Genomic DNA, 22,063 nt, shown 5'->3' on the forward strand with positions numbered 1-22,063 from the left:
ACGTTGTATGTAAAACATCATATGCTTCTCTGTTGAACCTGAAGCATTACCTAAAAAGGAGAGGATTCATTAACAAACATATCATAATATGAAATCAATGAACTAAGATTTGCAATACAAGAAGTGGAGCTCCAAAACCTTCACCAATCTGCTTAATAAACTTATAATCTTCCATCTTGGCCTACCAGTACCATTTTCTACTTCTATTTAGACATTTTCTTCGGATCCTAAAATTTGTGCCAAAAAATACTGAATTTTTTGAACAAAAATGTCAAATAAGTAAGCAAATTAGCTAAAAATAAACAAAAATAAGTGGTTTTTAGTTCAGATTACCTGCAAAAGACAATGAGCAAAAAGTCAAAATGGTTGTTATAAGGGATGAAGAGATAAGAGCAAAAAAACCAACTGAATAATAACAATTATAACAATTGGGCCAACTTCACCCCTGTACCTCTAAGATTACCAACTTCCTAATTTCCACCCAACATTTAGACAGAAAAACCTTTAAAGAGAACCACAAATAAGAGGGAGGAATAAATGAAGGAGATGAAGCTATGCAATTTAGCTATAAACCATCACACTTTTAGTTTATAATCTACCATGGCCTCAATTAAAGTTGTGGTTAAATTAGTAGTTGGCCTAATGGTGGTAAGAATTGACTTGCATCTTTATAATTGGATGACATGGTTATCATATTTATGTTAGTACTACCTTGAATCTACATTTTTTCATCCCAATATCCTGAAACCCAAATAATATTAGAGATTATGTCAATTCTTATAGAAAGTATTATAGAAATTGATTTCAAATTCAAATTAATGAGTTTAGAATTAAATTTCAATGACATCCAAATTGTTTGATCTAGATGTAGGCAACGACCACCTTCTTCCATGAATTAAATTCCAATAGTGGATATATATTGCATACATAACGACCAAATTAAAGCCCAATCTAACTTGTCATAATCAAAGTTAAAACCACTTTTTGCCTAACCAACTGAAGTCTAAGAAGTTGTACTTCTCCGTATTCCCATACCATAATTTCATCATATCATGCCTAATGACCACAAAGAAAAACAGGATGTACCTTCAAAAGTCAAATGTTTTTCATAACCATTTGCCATAGTCATTTCTTTTTCTTCTACTTTTGTTAGAAAACAGGGACATCAACATTTTTTAATGGTGTAATCTCAACTTGAATCCCTTGTTCTCTCGTCATCACCAATGTTGAAGGCACTTCCTGTGAGCCTATTGCATAAACATCAAAGTCAGTCAACATGAAAACTTAATAACAAAAAGTAAATAAGAATATGTATCGAGCAATGTGAAATAGTGATAGAAAATGTATCACCTTAAGACTGCCATTGTTGGTTTCCTAGCAACCGGACCATGTCCTTGAACACAAACCATAGTCAATTGATTTTGAACCCTCCCTGAGAGTTCAATTTCAAATCCTTTCAATTGTAAGCTATTTTTTTTATTAGTTTTAACCAAAGACAATAAGAAATCATGCCTATAAACTATAAAAGTTGGTACATAAGGTTAGATCTTCAAAGTCACACCAGATTCTGAATGTAATCAAAGTAAAACGGCGAGGTTATTTGACCTTTTATGACCCAAAACATGTAGTTGATGCGCAACCATACAATTCTAGGTCAAAAAATATACCTGAGGTTGCATCTTCGAAGTCACATCAGATTCTTGAACAAAATCAAGGTATGGTGAGGTTTGTGATCTTTTATGACCCATGACCATAAAATCTAAGTGAAAAAATGATACTTGATGTTAGATATTCGAAGTCGCACCATCATCGATTCGATTGTAAAAGAGTAAATTAAAAAATGTGTTACGTGATAGCTGAAATCAGAGGTTCTTTTTTTGTTTCGATTGCAAATGAGAAAGGAGGAGGATGATGGCATTTAACGTTGGTCATTCGATTTTAGCTTCCATTGATTTTCAGTATTTATGAGGTTATAGAGAAGCGGATGAATATATGATAGGAGGTAACGAGATTGTGAGATCATAGGGGTGGAGGAAGCGGTGAGTTAAATAATTTACAGAGAACCTCTGATTTTCTGAATTATATGGTGGTAGACGACAGACCTGATAAGGATGATTTGAATATGCTGAAGGCGGTTTAGTGTGGACTGATTCAGTTTGTAGATTACTTGGAGGTATTCAAGATATAAGAGTTAGATTACGTATTTTAGAATTGTATCTAATTCTTTACAGATGGTACAACTTAAAAAATATTATTATTATATTAATAGTTTGCTGTACTTTAAGCTTAAATACTTGAACGTCTTAAAGAAATAATATTATTATATTCAATTTATTTTTAGAAATAACGAGATTTTTTTTATAAGATATATATATATATATATATATATATATATATATATATATATATATATATATATATATATATATTGTAAGTCCCTAATCTGCTTGTGTATCAATCAGATCCGTTTGATGGTGCGGAATCCCAATCAAACGGATGATGTCAGATCAAATAGAAGAGAAGGAGAAGAAGAAGATGATGAATCTTGTATGTATTGATATGAATGAAGATCCGAATACAAGATTCACACACACTAACACACACTCTCTTTTCTCTCTCTCTAGAACACCTTCAAATGCACACACTTAAGCTCCTCTATTCTATGTGTTCATCACTCTACTCCTCACCCTTTACACCTATATTTATACATAAGAAACATGGGCTTGGTGAACATGGGCCGTAAATGGGTTTACGGTCGTAAATGGGTTTACGACCGTAAACACCCATTGGGCCGTAAATAGGGTTTACGGTCGTAAACCTGTTTACGGCCGTAAACACTGAGCTGTTTACGGTCCTAGACATAAAATTACATTTTCCTAGAAAAGCAAAGTATAAACCATATTTTTGACCCAACAATCTCCCCCTTGGTTTATAGCTTTCTTTTCTTTTCTTAAATGACCCAACAAGCTCCCCCGAAAAAGTAGCTGGCTTTTATTGTTAATCTTCATTTGGGAGCTTTGGCTTCAACTTTAATCTTCAAATTCTTCACAACTTCAAGATGAACTTGATGAATCTTCAATGAATGACTTCATCTTGAGCAGTTGGGCTTTTCTTCAGAATTTGACATTGAACGCACATTGGGTGAGGAGACTTTTTGTACTGATTCTTGAAAGATAATGTTTTCAGTTTGAGAATCTTCAGAGAGAACATCAGAGAGAACTAATCTTCTGGATCACTTCAGCAGGTACAAGATAGCAGCAGACTGATTGAGGAGGCTTCAATGCAATCCGTCACATAATCTTCAATTGCAGCTTCACCTTGCTTCTGGGGTTGAAAGATTGAATGTCGAAAGAATAATCTTCATTTCTTGCTCCTTCGAATGAGAATTCTTCGATGATCACGGATGAAGCCTTGGCTCAGAAATCTTCGACAAAAACTTCCATGAGTTTCATCTTCACCTGAATTCACTATTCAAGACAAAACAAAACTAAAAGAAAAATTTAGCACACAATATTTTTGGATTTTTCATATTTTCTGAAAAAGAAATAAAACAGAAATAACACTATTTTTTGGATTTTTTTTATTTTCTAATTTTTGTTTGGTTTTTAAAACTTTTAATTCTCCCCTAATATTTAAATTAGAAGAAAACTATGAACAAATTTAACAAAAATAAAAATGATATCTAACTTTAAGAGTGATTTGGGATCAAAGTTTTTAGACAGCCTTTATCCGTTTATCAGTACATCTCCCTTCATGAATAGATCTGGTCAATCGCCGATATTGTGGCCCACTTAAACACGAGAGATTGTGACAAAATTAGGACATACTATAAGTGACAAGACAATGTGATCCTAAGTTCCTAGATAATATTCCTTAAGGACCATTCAGCTGACGACGACCAAAGATATTGCTGTCCACCTAAATTTAGCAGCGAGATCTATAGACAATCTGCGAGTGTTCAATTTTAATTGTACTGGAACATGTTTCCTGCTTCCTGATATGCTCCAGTAATCAAGGACTTCCAGAATACTCCTTACATCGGGTGAGCAGACAATCATTAAGAGAGAATATAGATTTAGAATGCATATGCTATACACCTAGGTCGGATCGCTTCCAATCACGCAGAGGGTGGAACATATGACTAACTGAAGTTTTAGAGGGATTGAGAAGTAGAATGGTGCATATACTGTGTACCAGGTCGGATTGTGAGTCACGCAAAGGAGACAGTATATGGCTAACAGATAGAAAGAATTGCATAGATAGAAGATGCAGAGAAATAGAATTGCATATGTTACAGTCCAGGTCGGATTTTGAGTCACGCAGAGGAGGTAACATATGACTAACAGACAGATAGAGAAAGAAAACAATTTTCTACAGACCTAATTCATCGGAATTCACCAGTCACCCCATCAATACCATAATTAAGGACAGAATCCGCACATCGAGGAAAAGTTAATCCACAGTTCCAAGTACAGGTTCTTTAATGTGACCAGTAGATTCCCATATATATCTCCCTGCTCAACCTATCCAAGCGTCGTATTGTCAGGCTAAACGGATCTAACTAGGTCAAGATTTGTCAAGTCTATGAATTCCTTAAGTTCAACTCTGCCTAGTCATGTCCATTTAGAATCTTTCGTGCCTACCAACGCATCAAACCCAGAGCATAGACCCTTCAACTTTGGGTACGTTACGCAGACTCAGATTGCCTGTTATCACTTGATAATATCACTTCCCAAAACATCTCCCTCAAGCACATTCCATAACCAACATATTTTATTTTTGATTTTTTGATTTTCTAATGTTTTTGGATTTTTTAAAATTTTAAAATTTTTGTTTTGTTTTTATTTCTCCCCCTAAATTTGTGCATAGGAGAGAAACGAAAGTAAATGCACAAATTTAAACTATCCTAAAACAAAAATTAGTCTTTAAAGCGAATCAGCTTAAGAAAAACTCAGGAGTATAGAGAGGAAAACTCAAACCGTAAGTCACCGATTAAATTTGCATCCAGAAGGTCTGAGAACAGCACGCGTAATCTCAGAACAAATAGAAGAGAAGGAGAAGAACAAGATGATGAATCTTGTATGTATTGATATGAATGAAGATCCGAATACAAGATTCACACACACTAACACACACTCTCTTTTCTCTCTCTCTAGAACACCTTCAAATGCACACACTTAAGCTCCTCTATTCTATGTGTTCATCACTATACTCCTCACCCCTTACACCTATATTTATACATAAGAAACATGGGCTTGGTGAACATGGGCCGTAAATGGGTTTACGGTCGTAAATGGGTTTACGGCCGTAAACACCCATTGGGCCGTAAACAGGGTTTACGGTCGTAAACCTGTTTACGGCCGTAAACACTGAGCTGTTTACGGTCCTAGACATAAAATTACATTTTCCTAGAAAAGCAAAGTATAAACCATATTTTTGACCCAACAATATATATATATATATATATATATATATATATATATATATATATATATATATATATATATATATATATATATATATATATATATATATATAAGGGATGGTTCACTTTAGATTAAAAAAAATGAGAGATCTTGAGATTCAATCTCAGCCACATAATTCTCATTTGCCGCTCTAACGCTCCAGCGTACCGACAACAGTGGGGTATGCCTAATCATAAATGATTATACATATATCTCTGTTCACAGATTGAGTAATCATATATGATTATGACAGTTGGTAGCAGAAGAGGTGGTGATGGCAGAGGTGGCGGTGATATAAGTAACGAAGATGACAATAGTGGGGTCGGATGGTGTCAGAGGTGGTGGTAGTGGTGGTGGCGGTTGTATTGGTGGGGATGGTGGCGAAGGAGAAAGGAACGGACGACGCTATATAATCATATATGATTATAACATGCCTACCGCGCCGGTACGCCGGAGGGTTAGTGCGACATATATGAAATATGTGGCTGAGGTTGAATCTCAAGATCTATATTTTATTTTTAATTTCAACGGAACCTATATATATATATATATATATATATATATATATATATATATATATATATATATATATATATATATATATATATATATATATATATATATAAGGTTAGGTTAATGTGAGACCACTATATTTTGAGAGACGAAGAGACGTAATCCTAACCACTCATTTTGTAGATAAAAAACCATTTTTAAAAATGCAAAATAATTGAAAATTTTCGAAATTTATTTAAATATTATTTCCGTCCCTTTTTTTATCCAAAAAAATAAAAATAAAATAAAAAAATAAAAAAATTACCGTTTTTTTTCTAAATATCTATGAAATATTTTAGTAGAATATTAGAATATTTTACATATCTAACAAATCTATTAGAATACTAGAATATTCCAACATTCTAAAAATCACATTGGAATATTACAGTGTAATATTCTATTAGAATATTTCATGTATTAAAAAAATTACGGTAAATTATTTTTATTTTTTTAGGTAAAGAAAATGACGAAGATAATAAATTTTCAAATTTTTCTTTTTATTTTGCATTTTAAAATTACTTTTAGATTACGTCTAACGGTCTCATAAAATTAATATAGTATCAAATGAACCTAAACCTATATATATATATATATATATATATATATATATATATATATATATATATATATATATATATATATATATATATATATATACCTTAATAAGCATTTAGCATGTTTTGCTGAATTTTAAGAGGTACAAGCCTTAATGCATCATGTACAATGACTTTATGGATGCAAAGATACTAAATCTTATCCGGTCAAACTTATATGCAACATGAATTTGTCAAAAGCTATCTACAACATGAATTGGTCAAAAGATTTACCTGTATTCCCTCATTTGTAGTATTAATTGAATCGGTCAATACCCGAATTTCGGTACCTTATCTCTTTAAATTAAGGAGCAACCATCACCGTCATTGTTAAACGCCTCCGCCTCCGCCTTTCTCTTCTCTCGCATCTTTCCTTTAGAAACCCTTATATCAAACATCGCAACCCACCAACAGTAAACTATGGCGTCACATAACCTTCACTACCATCAAACAAATCACCTTCATCACCGTCACATTTCATCTCACCACCATTCACCACCGCCATCTCTCCCCACCACCGCCATCTCTCCCTAACAACCAACGACATCTAGCATATTTTCCTGTTCTCTCATCATCTGACCTTAATTTCTATTTTCGATGTTTTAACCTCAGGCACCATTTTTTGACCTAGAAACACTAACCCAGAAAATACAGGCCCCCTCCAAATTAGCAACACACACTCTAGCACCGCCCTGCCACTGCGCCAAGTGACACACTCCAGCTTTGTCCTCCGCCATTATGGAAGATGCCTGATGTGTGCTCTTCTGATTTCATCATGAATGCAAAAAGGTAAATCTGTAATTCTCCTCTATCGCTGTCTCGATTTCATCTGGTTGCATAAATTAGGGGTTTTTGTTTGCTACTTGAGATTTATGGAAAAGGAGGGCTGTATTTGATAAATTGATACTGCTTTCTTCAACAAGGCACCCATATCTCAAAATGTAATGTAAAAATTAAGGTAACTGTTAGCTCTATTTTTTCGGTTTCAGGATTTCATTTCTTTATGTGCTCTCTTCCTGTGTGACTCATCTGGTTTACTAAAAGTAAGTACATCACATTCGTTTATCTAATCAATTAATGTTTTTTGATTTCTTGGTTTTATTTATTTATGCTTCAATTAATCTTTTTCCCAATGATTAACTCTGATGAAGAAGTAGTTCAAGGTTTTTTAGAAATTTTTATCCAGAGAAGGAAGATAAAGATAGGGCCATAGGGGTATAGATGGACTTTTTCCCAGTGTTTAATACATAACTTTGGGCTTTTTTGCATTTCTTTTTAATGATTCTTTAACAAGGTGCAAGTTACATTGAATTGTAATTTAAAACAACTAAGCAGGAACTACTCAAACCATGGTGCCATGATAACGTAATTCTTATTAACATTTATGCTATGTGGTGGTGAACACGGGTTTTGGAGAAACTGAATTCAGACAAATTGGTGTAGGTGTTAATGACTTGAATCAGGTTACCTAATTGAACAAAGTCTAATGGAATGGGCAACTAAAATCAGAAATCCAAGTCCAATGGCAGCAGTTTCCCATAAATGGCTGAGTCATTTGCCAATAAGTTCTTCCTCTTTGGTTTTCTATATAGGCGTGTTCATGGATTGATTACATATTTGGTCAACACAAATAGATAATTCAAGATTATTTCAAAACGCCATCTCCTTATATTATTTCCCTAATTCATCGATGTTTTTAAATTTTGCAGTTGTGTTGATGGAATGTGGTCATGACGGTCAGCTCAAATCATGTTAGTTTTTTCTCTGTTAACATAGGTATTCTTTCTTAATACTAACCTATCACTAACTTAAGAAGAATCTCCCATATAAACTAAATGAATGAAAGTATGGTCTTATTTATTTCTTTAACCCAATTGTTTAAGGTTAATTGCAAGAAATGTAATGAACTTTTATTTATCTGTGTTTTATAACATTTTATTTCCGTTTTCTTTCTATTACAACATGTGTACTTTCAGTTTCATTATTATTAAACCATTTTACTTTGAAAACATACCCAATTATGGAATTCTACTTTTCATGCTTTTTCTTAGTTAAACATTATATTTTTATAAGTCTATCCAATTATATCAGTGGTAAGTGCTTTGTAATCGGTTCACATTGCTATAATTGGGTAGATTATTCAAAGTGAAACACTCTATTTTGAAAAAGTGAAAGTAGGATGCTATAACTTGAACAATGAAAATAATTTCCTGTTTCTTTCATTTGACACTTATTCTTTTGATTGGTGTTTATATTGCAGGAGTATCCACTCCCACTTGAATTGTATGTTGACAAAAATGAGCTAAAGATACTTCCCAAGAACAATAATAACAACAAAGACCAACAGGGTTATTCAATCCCCATTATTTTGACGTAATTTGTGCTTATGCATGATTTTGCTAGAAAAAGGACAAGTAAATTACAAAAACAATCTTTTTGATATGTAATTTTTTTGATTTAATCCTTATGTTTCGATGCAACAAATAATTGTTTTAGAAAAAATCATAACATTTAACATAAATCCCACAAGGGCCAATTCTGTAATTTACTGAAAAATATTAAATTTTAGAATTATGGACTAAGTTTTGTGTTATGAATTAGCTAGCTTAATACGTGGGATTAATGCAATGTTGCCATAAATGCGATACAAACATTGAAACAATTCTCTTTGGTTGTCAAAACTTTATTACATTCTTACGATTACATTATAGTTGGAAATACATTGTTAATTCAATATACATGTTATGGTGTATGCAGTATGAATGTTGAATTATTTTAAGGATTTTGGCCTGATTTTGCTTTTGATATATTCCCTTTTTATGTATGGAATTTATATTATCTTTTACAAATTCAGTCCTTTATGTTATCTTCATTTGTTAAAAAGAATAAGTAAAATATATAAATTTTGGTCTCATCTTGGTGGATATGATTGTTATGTTAAATTATTGATGGATGATTTGTATGGAAGTTTTGGTGCAGGTCTTTTGGCTTTGTAAACAAAAATGACAACCGCCAAGGTTCCTTATTTAGTGATTAATGAAAATTCAAGGAAAATTATTATTAGAATTATTAAATCACTTATAATATCTTTTAAAGCTATAATTGAATTATGATTTTAATTAGTTCAGTCAACAACATATATAAAATTGTTATTATATGAATGAGATGCACTTCATGGTGATTTTGAAAACAAATAACAATTTAGTAGTTAAATACTTGAATATAATGATCCAAGACATATTTCTTTAAAAATCCATTTTAGGAGTGTGTTTTTTATTTTTATCTCAAAATAACACGTCGAAAGAAAACAAATCGTCATTGTAAACAAATCAACAAAAAAAAAACTATTTGTCGTCGTCGCACATTTCATATTTTGTGCCGCTTGATGATGCAAAATTAATCATGTGTTCATGTATATTTGTAGAAAATCTTAACTTTTCATTTTTAATTCTTATTGATTTCGTTTATATTAGTATGACTCATATTAATAATTGTTTATATATAGTAAACTGTTTGCGCAAAAGAACTAATCGTCTCTACAAACTAATTTCTAAATAAAATATTTGCACCCGGCGCTTAGCGCGGGTAAACGGCTAGTGTATATATATATATATATATATATATATATATATATATATATATATATATATATATATATATATATAACAATTTTATCGATGTTGATTTTTAATACATGTATGGAGCAAACTTCATTGATATGAAGTTTTTCTTCATATTATTGGTCTCCATTCTTATACTTTTAGTTTCTAGTAAATTTTTATTTTTATATTTAATATCTTAAACAATAAAATTCTATAAAATTATGTTGTGTTTTCTCTCCGTCAAATCTAAAGTTATTTTTTTTATTATTTTTTATTTAACCAAAATAGTATATTTTAAAAAAGATATTTACTAAAATGATGTGTTTTAAAAATAATTATCATTTATATTAAATTTTATACCAAATCAAAATTAAAAAGTAAAATAAAAAAAATGAAAATTGAATTATCATAGTAAATTAGTAAATACTTTTTTCTTTGGTTGACATTTGGATAACTTTATTTTTTTATATACATCTAGGTAACATATTTGTTGGAAGTAACTTGAACGTATCCAACAAGTTCGTTACTTAAATGTGTAAAAAAAAAATTATCGAGATGTGAACAAAACGAAAAGTATATCTTTTTTAATATTTGTTTTTAAATTTTAATTTAAAACAAAACAAATTATTATTTATTTATATAAAGTTGTGACTAATATACAAATAATAAAAACAAATCATTCCAATTGTAATTCTATGAGATAATTCTATTTGTTCTGATCGGATTTGTATTTAACTTGAATTGTTCAGACCCATAATTTAAAAACTATAATTTGAAAACCGAAATCAATCCTATCAAATCCATCTATGATTCCATTCAAACAAACAAACACCCATATGTAATACATTAAATACGTCACAGGATCATCAATAGTAATACTAATTAATGGGAGGAAACAATAAAAGTGAAAAGTTACTTTAAACCAATGGTAGTTTCATCTTTCAATCATAAAATAACTAGTTATCAAAACTCTCAAACGGAATCACAGAATTATTCAAATAAACCCTAACTGAAAGCAACAAGAAGAACCTATTTTTCGTTTTTTTCGTAAGCCCATGCATATTCATCACGAATAGCTTTCTCTTCCTCGGGTGTGAAATCGTTCACAATGTGGAAAATCTCTCGAATTTCGTCCACATCTTTGTCCTTAATCATGTCCGCTATTTTCTGACAAACAGTATCCAACATGTCTTTGATGTCAAGATAATTAGCAGCATTAACGAGATCAATTAGCGTCGAAATCTGTTGTTCTTCAATAAAAGCTTTCAGATCATGATTCTCGGCCTTGAGGAATTCAACGACTAGCGCTAGGATTTTAGAATCGAGGTTAGGGATAGGGATCACATCCGATGAACAGCCTTCGTCCAACATATTTTTTATTGTGATGGATTTGATTGCAGCTGCCTGTTCGATGGTGAAGAGGTGATTATCCTTTGACCTCAGGGTAAGGATTGTGCTCGAAGACATGGTGAATGGAATTAGGGTTTGATTTAATTATGGAGAAGATGAACTGATAGGAGAAAAAGGGTTTAACTAGGGTTTATTTATAGGAGTATAGTAGAAGAGGATTTGGTATCCATGCCCAACGCTAATTTCAATCGTTCGTGAATTTATTTATTATTTTTTTAGGAAAGCCAAATCCTTTACTAAATTATGTGATTATCGTTTTGAAATAGATAATATATTAATCAATCTTATATATTAGATTGAAATATTAATTTTGGTAATTATTTGAAAAAATAATACATGGATTTCGTAGATTTTTATTTGAAAAAATATGTAAGGGTTCTTTGATAAGATGATTAATAATCACATCCAGTTTTTTTTGGATTTGCCTAATGAAACTTAGGAAAATTCATATGCTAACCGAATAAAAATAAGAATGTGCAAACAATATATATATATATATATATATATATATATATATATATATATATATATATATATATATATATATATATATATATATATATATATATATATATATATATAGGTTCTATGGAAAAACAAAAAACCATAAAAAAAACCCTAAAAATCATAAAAATGCATAAAAAAATACTTAGAGATCACAAAACTTTTTTTTGAATTTTTTATGAAAAAATCGCATGTTTTTATATAAATTCGCTGATTTTTTTTTTTAAAAAAAAATTTTGCTTTTTTATTTTTTTTTTCAGCGAATTTATTAAAAAACCTGCGATTTTTTTATAAAAAATTAAAAAAAAAGTTTTGTAATCTCTAAGTATTTGTTTTATGCATTTTTATGATTTTTAGGGTTTTTTAGGGTTTTTTTGTTTTCCAAAATTTAAAAAAAAGTTTTGTAATCTTTCTCTCTCTCTCTCTCTCTCTCTCTCTATATATATATATATATATATATATATATATATATATATATATATATATATATATATATATATATATATATATATTTGAGAACTTATAGTTTCCCGATAACCCGAGAACCAAATAAGGACCGTTAGATCAAAATAATAGAAGGTTAAGATGATTTGTGGCATTATTGTAAAAACTTTAAAAAAAGAAACACGGGGGCATCTGATTTAAGTTAATCGGAGGGCATTTCAGGGATAAGAACTTATTTGGTCAAACCCTTTCCTTATTCTCTTTCCCCTTCAACTCGTCTCTCTCCTGTTCATCCAACTTTCGACTATATCTCATCAGACCATCTGTGTTCCATAATCTACAGATTTGCGACGAGGAATTAAAGAATCAACATTTCGATATTGTCTTATGGATTAACAGACCAGTGACATTCCGATCATTCCATCTCGATCGTCCTTGATAATGGATGTCATCGTTATACTCCTCACCTTTCCCATGCCATCGTTAGGGTTTTCGCTGATCTTTCACGCAGCTATACGAATCTCATCTCGAAACCTTCTTACAAAACTTTGTTCAACTCGGATGCAGAATTAACAGACGAAGTGATGCTCCGTTAGTTCAAGAAAGAGGTGAAAATGCGGATTAATGTAAATCATTCGGTGGTGGATCGACGAATTACTCTTCGTCACGTCATACTAAAAACGATCTCCAGCAGCGTCGGACGATGGCGTCGTTGCCGCCACCATCAGATGGCTCCGCCAGGTGGCTTTATGTGCTATTCTTCTCTGATGCTTTCTTCTTCACCGTTGGGGATAGTAGAAGCGATTGAACATACACGCAACGCTAGGTATTTCTGTGTTCGTAATCCGATTTTTTTGTAAAGTTTCTACGATTGATTATTTTCCCACATTCAGCACTTGTTTTTGAGTTGAGCCAACTGATTTTCATCTGAAGTGGTTTCCTTGAGAGTAGTTTATGAATCAATGCATATAACGTGGCATGCCATCATCATAATATGTAAACCACACCTGGTAATCTTGAAATGAATTTTCCATCCGATCTGACTCAAAATTGTGAAAGTGAGGATCAGGAACACTCATTTCAGGCTCTTCATCATGTTTATTTATCAGGTTCCACTTATGTTCGTGTGAGATTACTCTAGTATTATGCTTTTATCATTTGAATTCGATACACACTTATGCTTGTGTCTTATTTAAACTGTTTGTTATGTTTAGTTGATTAAACGAGGGTTAAAGGTGGATGTAGTTGGCTTTATAGATAATGATATTTTGTTGATGGATAAGACATTTGGTTTTGATACTGTTGTAGAGGAAGCACAAAGAGCCATAAATTCCGCATACATTGAGGTGAATTTATCATCTTGTTGATCTACTTGTCAGTTTGCACATATGTTCAACTAATTTTAGTATCCTCTTAAAAGAAGCAAATAGGTTAAACAACAAACAAAGCATACCATTGGGTCCAGGTGTAACAGGAGCACAACAACCAAAGGTTTTTGCTCTGGTGAACAACTCTGAAGAAAGAGTAGCGAAATGTGCATTGAGCTCACTATACCTTCCTTGTGCAAGACATTTAAGAAAAAACTGGAAGTCTTTTCTCCTTCAGTCACAAACATGGACAAAAGTTAATAATTTAACAGAAGGAAGAAGAACACAGAGGTTTGAAAGTTGAAATTGAAATACCTATTCAGACAAATGAGATCAAACAATAGAAACACAACATTTGCTCTTGATTTTACTCCATTACAAAGGTTGCTCCTTTTGGATGCTTTACTTATTAATGTTTTTATCAGGTGAAGATATAATTATAAAATTTGATCCCTTTTTCAGTTTTTTCTCCAGTTAAAAGGCATTCACTTATTATTATTTGTGTATGTACTCCATCAAACGTTTTGCTTTTGTTATTATGAGGATAAGGGAACTCAAAATTACAGCACTAATCTTTTCTTCTAGGAAAATGGTAAGTTTTTATTCTAAATTTATATTTTATTATCAAGCAAATATCATTGTATTCAAAGTATCTTGTTATTTCCCATTTAGGTTTGTATATGAGCCAAGAGTGAACAACAATCAAAGATAGTAGAACAAAAGGTACATGAATATTATTATTATAATCTTTTTATTTAAAAAAATGCATAATCTTTACAAACATTCTAATATTTATATTATTTTTTGGACATAAACTAATTATATAGTGCACTAATAATCACCATTTGCTTCTTTAGTATTCTGTTTTGGAATTTGTGTTTTAGAATTCAACAAATCTCATATCGTTATAGAAAAAAATCACATATAATTCACATATGGATCACATGTGATTCACATGTAAATCATAAGTGAATCACATATGAATTACATGTGATTCACATATAAATAACATGTAATTCACATATGAATGACATGTGATTCACATGTAAATCACATGTGATTCACATGTAAATCACAAGTCATTCACATTTGAATCACAAGTGATTCACATTTGAATCACAAGTAAATCACATATAAATCACAAGTGATTCACATATAAATCACAAGTGATTCACATATGAATCACATGTAATTCACATATAAAATCACATTTAGTTCACATGTAAATCACAAGTGAATCCTATATGATTTACATATGAATCACAAGTGATTCATATATGAATTACATGTGATTCACATGTAGATCACATAAGAATTACATGTGATTCACATGTAAATAACATGTAATTCACATATGAATTACATGTGATTCACATGTAAATCACATGTAATTCACATATGAATCTTACATGATATATACATGTGCATTTTTGTGAGTGTTCTTGCATTAATCAATTTTTTTTTTTAATTTTCTTGTAGATTTTGAAGAATTTGTGGAAACTATTGAAGAGGTGAAAGGTGATAAATTGAAAAAAATATGGAAATTTTGATATGAAGAAATGTAAACACTGTGAATCTTTGTAGTTTTTTTTTTATATTTTATTTTGTATTGAATAAAATACTTGTAGTATTATGTTTATAGATTGATTAATAAAAATGAGATTTTTTATGATTTACTTACGAATATTATAGTATAAGAAATATGCATATATGCATTTGAAAAAATATGCATATATGCACCTAAAACATTGATTTTTTTTTGTTAAAAAAATTACAGCTTTTTTTTTTAAATATTCTACTTTTTTCTATTTAATTTATTGATTTTTAAAAATTTAAATTTTTAAAAACATGCATTTTAAAAAAAATTGCAGTTTTTTATTTAAATACAGTTTCTGTTAAAATAATTGCAGTTTTTTTTTTAAAAAAATATAGTTTTTTAAAAAAAATACAGTTTTTTTTAAATTGCAGTTTTTTCAAAAAAAAATTGCAGTTTTTTTTGAAAAAAATGCAGTTTTTTAAAAAATTGCAATTTTTAAAAAAAATATTTTTTCCATTTTTTTTAAAAAATTCATGTTTTCTGAAAAAAAAAATCTCCATTTAAAAAAAAACGAAATTTTATATATTATGCTAATTTTTATAACTTTTTATTAATATTTCCAATAACAAAAACAAATAAACATTAAATGAGATTGATAAGATGACGATCATGTCCTTAATGAGTTAATTTTGATCTAACGCTCCACCTTTAGTTCTCAGGTTCTCGGGAAACTATGAGTTCTCAACAGATCTCACCCCTATATATAGAGGAAGGATCATTTGAGAACTCATAGTTTCCCGAGAACCCGAGAACTAAAGGTGGAACGTTGGATCAAAAAAAGGAAGGGTCGAGATGCAAGGTGGCGTTTTTGTAAATAAGTAGACAAAAAAAGAAGGAGGGGTATCTTAATTAATTCAGTTAGGGGTATTATAGGAATAAAAGTATAATTAAATGATTTATTAAATCTAATATCTGATAAATTAAATTTTCATCTCTCTCTCCATCCTACCTGTTTTCCTCTCTCGCTCAAACCTACGATCCATCCTCCGACGACTCACCTCCGTCGAATAGCCTCCAACCTCCTCCATCATCCGTCGTCGATCACCTCCCTCTTCCCTTCACCGGCCACCTCTACCTCTGTCGACCGCCACACTCCTTGATCTCACGTTCTTCATAGAAAAAACTCCACTGAAGATGCTTTGATTTTGAATCGGTTTGTCCGCCATTATTGCACATCCGTTCTCCCTTGTTTCTCTATCATCATCGGACTACTCCATTATGATCGAGATCTCTCTTCTTCCCCTGTCGTTGCGCCAACTACTGATTAGATAACAGAAGGAGAAAAGGATAAGTGTTCTTCATTTATTCTCATATTTGTAACTACCGTTGCTTGTTTTCTATTTTCTTTCTCTAATCTTGAATATTGTATTAGTTTCCTTCACCTTGATGTATTTTCAACCGTTCAGAGTTGGAAAATATCTTTTGTTTGTTTTTAGCACACAACGTGTTTATTGAAATGCTTCAAATAATGTTTTTACCATTTACCTTTGTTAATTGTGCTTCTGTATTGGTAATTTCATCCCATTGACTATGGTTCTTGTGACCTGCAACCTGAGGATATTTCCAAACCAAATGATTGGCAAGATTTTGTTGACCAGCTATCACTAAAGATGATGCTACAATACCAAATTAGGGAAATATTTGTTAACTATTAGAAGTTAACTTGGAAATCCACATTTACTTTCTCTGTTAAGTCATGCTTTATGTCATAATTAAAGAAGAAGTGGTTTGTAAGATAATTTTGATCTGTTCTTATCTTAATTGTAGTTACAGGCCTATTTTTGGATTTGGTGGGGCTCTTTTAGAGTTTTTCACATTGGTAGCAACACTCATATTATATTGAAAAAAACCAATAGATTTCTTACTTGTATTCATCTTGATTTCTAGGTGTGTATCAAAATGGACACAGAACAGGAGTCTGAATGGAATGCAGCACATAGTATCTTTATCAGTGAAGATCTTTTGACTATGCTAAGCTTTGGCTGCAATTTCTTGCAGTTGTAGACAGAAACTGTTGGCTTTATCAAGGCCAGACATTGCAATGGGCAATCTATAGGTAACTCAACTGATTATTACTTTTTTAGTAACAAAAACTTATAATTTAATGAAAAAAAACTAATTTCAGGTACAATGCATGTTGGCTTCCATTTCTTGCTAAACATGCAGAGTCTAAAATCACCGAAGGACCTTTAGTTGTTCCTCCTGATTGTGAATGGATTTGGCATTGTCACGGACTTAATCTGGTATATGATTATGAAACAAATACTCATTTTTCCAATGATAATTTCTGTAAAAAACTTTATGTTCTTGATATATTTTTTTACAGGTTAGATACAAATCAGATTATGAAAAATTCTATGGAAGTATTCTTGACAACTCTAATGTTGTCTCTTCTATTAATCAAAGAACATCAAGAAAGGAAACAGAAGAAACATGGAACAAATTATACCCTAATGAACCCTATGAGTAGGACATGTCACGTGCTTCCTCAAGTGAATTTTCAGAAACTTTATATAATGGAGGAACTCAAAGCTTTTCCAAATATGATTTTGTTTTAGTTGTTGAAAGACAAAGCCCATTCTTTTACCAGGAAAAACCTTAAAACCAGCTAAAGATTACTATAAAAGGTTAAAAATAACTTTTTTTTTTTGCAGAATTGTTTGAAACCCTACTCTTAGTGACAGGTGTCAAGGCCTAATTTCAAGAAAGATCTATTCCTTCAAGATACACTTATAATCTCATGATTTGGGGGGTTTTCCTTTCTTCAAGAGTAGAAACTACAAACAGATTCATTGAATGTATGTGTGATGTGTCACAAATATCATTCAGATTTTTCCATTCAGGTTCCTATCAAGCTATAGTCGTGAGAGCTTTCTACAATTGCAGATTTCTTGGATTTCAGGTAATTCTCACATAATATCAAAAATTTTATATAGAAAAATGATGATGAATAAAGAGATTTACATGTGAATCACTTGTGATTCACATGTGAATCACTTGTGACACATGTGAATCATTTGTGATTTACATGTGAATCACATGTAAATCATGTGAATTAATTATTTTTTTCTAACCATATAGTTTATTTTAATTGCTTTTATATTAAGCTTCATAAATCACTTGTGATTTACATGTGAATCACTTGTGATTCACATGTGAATCACTTGTGATTTACATGTGAATCACATGTAATTCACATGTAAATCATATTAATTATTTATTTTTTCTAACCATATAGTTTATTTTAATTTGTTTCATTTTAGCAATATATCACAAGTGAATCACATATGAGTTACATGTGATTCACATGTAAATCACAAGTGAATCATATGTAATTCACAAGTAAATCACAAGTGATTCACATATGAATTACATGTGATTCACATGTAAATCACATGTAATTCACATGTAAATCACAAGTGAATCACATATGAGTTACATGTGATACATATGTAATTTACATATAAATCACATGTAATTCACAAGTGATTCACATATGAATTACATGTGATTCACATGTAATTCACAGTAAATCACAAGTGAATTACATATGAATTACATGTGATTCACATGTAATTCGCATGCTAACCACATGTAACTCACAAGTAAATTTCATATGAATTACATGTGATTCACATATAAATCATTAGTGAACCACATATAAATTACGTCTATATGTACACATGTATTTTTGTGAGTTTTCTTGCATTAATCATTTTTTTTTCTTATAGATTTGGAAGAATTTGTGGAAAACATTGAAAAGATGAAAAATGATAAATTAAAGAAAATATGGAACACGAAGACATAAAAACGCTTTGAAATTTTGTTGTATTTTTTGGTTTTTTTATATTTTATTTTGTATCGAATAAAATACTCGTATTATTGTGTTTATATATTATTAAATATAAATGGATTTTTTTATATGTTTACTTACGGATATTATAGTATAAGAAAGATATATATGTATTTGAAAAATATACATATATGCATCTAAAACGTTGATTTTTTTGTTAAAAAAATTAGAGTTTTTTTTTTAAATATTCCTGTTTTTTTTTTTTAATTTGTTGATTTTTAAAAATTTACTTTTTAAAAAAAAATTGCAGCTTTTTTGAAAAATTACAGTTTTTTTTTTAAATACAATTTTTTTTAAAGAAAATTACAGTTTTTTTGAAAAAATTGCAGTTTTGCTTTTGAAAAAAATGCAGTTTTTTTTTAAAAAAAAATGCAGTTTGTTTTTTTTTTAAATTGCAGTTTTTTTTAAAAAATATTTTTTTTCAATTAAAAAATAAAAAAATAAAAATCGAAAATTATTTTTTTAAAAAAAATCCGAAATTTGATTTATTATGTTAATTTTTAGAACTTTTTATTAATATTTCCAATAAGAAAAAGAAATTAAACATTAAATTAGATCGGTAAAAAATAACGATCATACCCTTAATGAATTAATTTTGATCTAACGCTCCATCTTTAGTTCTCAGGTTCTCGGGAAACTATGAGTGTCAACGGATCTCAACACTATATATATATATATATATATATATATATATATATATATATATATATATATATATATATATATATATATATATATATATATACACTTTATTTTATTCCGAGTATATTTAATTTTATAAATTTTTATTTTTTATAAATAAACATCTATATCAATATATTTTTTATATAAATATAAATTTTCTTATTTTTTTTCATAGTAGTTGTTATCATGTGTATTATTCATACATGAACAAAAACAAAATTTTATTTTGTTGTAGTTCAATTGTTATTTACATGTTTACAAAATGTGTATACGAATTTTTATTGATATATGAATAATGAATGACTTATAAATGTATTAGATACATGGTTATTCATATTTGAACAATATGCATCACCACGACTGTTGATGTTAAAATAGTAATAAAACTTGTATTTTGTATATCAATATGTTATATGTATGTTGATTTATAAAGAGTATAGAATATAAATTTTGATATATGCAGACTTATTTTTATGTAAAAATAACATTTTATAATGGATGATCAATATTCATCCTCGTTTTTTTTGCATTTTATTTTCTTTTTCGTTTAATATGATTTTTAAATAATGAATAAATATTACCAAAGAATGATTATTAAACTTGTTGGGGGATCTACCAATACATCAAATTAGTACACAACTAATAATATAATAATATATAAGCTTATTAGGTTACAAGACTCGATCTAAAGGCTTTAAATAACTAAAAAAAAGTAGTTTGTTATTCTTTAATAATTAGTGCTTTAACTAGAAACTAAGAAAGTGACATTTTATGTAATAGATTTCTAATGTTTGAATTAAGGAATTATTACTTAGTTAAACCAAGCTTGGAGAGGAAAAAAATCCATTGGGTTTATACAATTATAGATTACGTAGTAATTCTCTTGAGACTAACAATAATTTGTTTTTGGCTCCTCTAGTCCATCCTCACTATTTGACTATTAAGAACAACCACTCATAAAGGTTTCTTGATGTTTTTTTTTTCTTCAAACCGAGAAGAATTAAAGGATTGCTTAATTGGATTATAACTTTGGGGTGCAAGTGCAACTGTGGTAAATGATTTTCTCTCTTGGTTTCTTATTGATCATAAAATAACTAAATTATATATTGCTTGATTATTATGAACACTAATCCGATGCAAGATCATCATGATGTTTTGATTATATACTTTTGCAACTTATTTTGTTTATTAATTTTCGATTATACATCCTGATCCAATAATGGTATGAAAACCGCATGTTCACATATTCTTACACATCAAGAAATCATTTTTTATGAACTTTTGATGAGATTTGATCTTAACAAACAAACGGAAAATTATATGTATGTAATATATTTTGGATTACGTGTCTAAGTTAATAACTAAATTGATATATATTTAAATTAAAAACAAAGTACTTTTTGGGTTGCCCTCAAAAGTAGCAATTGATTGGAATGGTTTTTTGGAGAGAGGTTGATTTATTGGTTTATTATATGATTAATAAATAACAATAAGTAATTTATTAATATATTATGAGATTAACATATTAATTAGAAATAATATTATTTAATTAATGATTAATTAGAAATTAATTGGATTCATTTTGAAATTAATTGGATTAATTAAAAATACAGGGATTTAAGCTGTAATTGTTCAATAGTTGAACAAAAGAGGTTTCAAAACCTTCCATGGTTTATGGATGGTTTTTAGGAGTTTTTTTAAGGATTTTAGATTAATACTTAAAGATAATTGAGTTGGATAATTACCAAATTTGAAATAATAGTATTATATTCAAATTAAGGTTTCCAAGGCTCTTTGTATTAGCTATAAATAAAGCCCATTGGCTCCTCATTTTTGGCCACCCACTTCAACCAAAGGAATAACCGAAAATCATATTCCCTCTCCTCTCTCCTCAAGTCTTCTTATTTGCTACGATTTTGGTACAAACCATTAGAGACATTAGATTTGTGGGACTTGCTTTCCAAGACATTTGAAGAAAGAAATTGACTTGAT

At 29.7% G+C, this 22,063-nt stretch overlaps 1 pseudogene; it reads right to left on the minus strand.

Annotated features, from left to right (window-relative positions):
• Positions 1 to 11,241: 11,241 nt before the first annotated feature.
• Positions 11,242 to 11,679, minus strand: LOC145140172 (SKP1-like protein 11 pseudogene; annotated as a pseudogene).
• Positions 11,680 to 22,063: the final 10,384 nt, after the last annotated feature.

This window comes from Lactuca virosa, chromosome 9 (assembly GCF_052849685.1).
Source record: "Lactuca virosa cultivar CGN04683 chromosome 9, Lactuca_virosa_CGN04683_v6, whole genome shotgun sequence".
Taxonomy (NCBI): domain Eukaryota; kingdom Viridiplantae; phylum Streptophyta; class Magnoliopsida; order Asterales; family Asteraceae; genus Lactuca; species Lactuca virosa.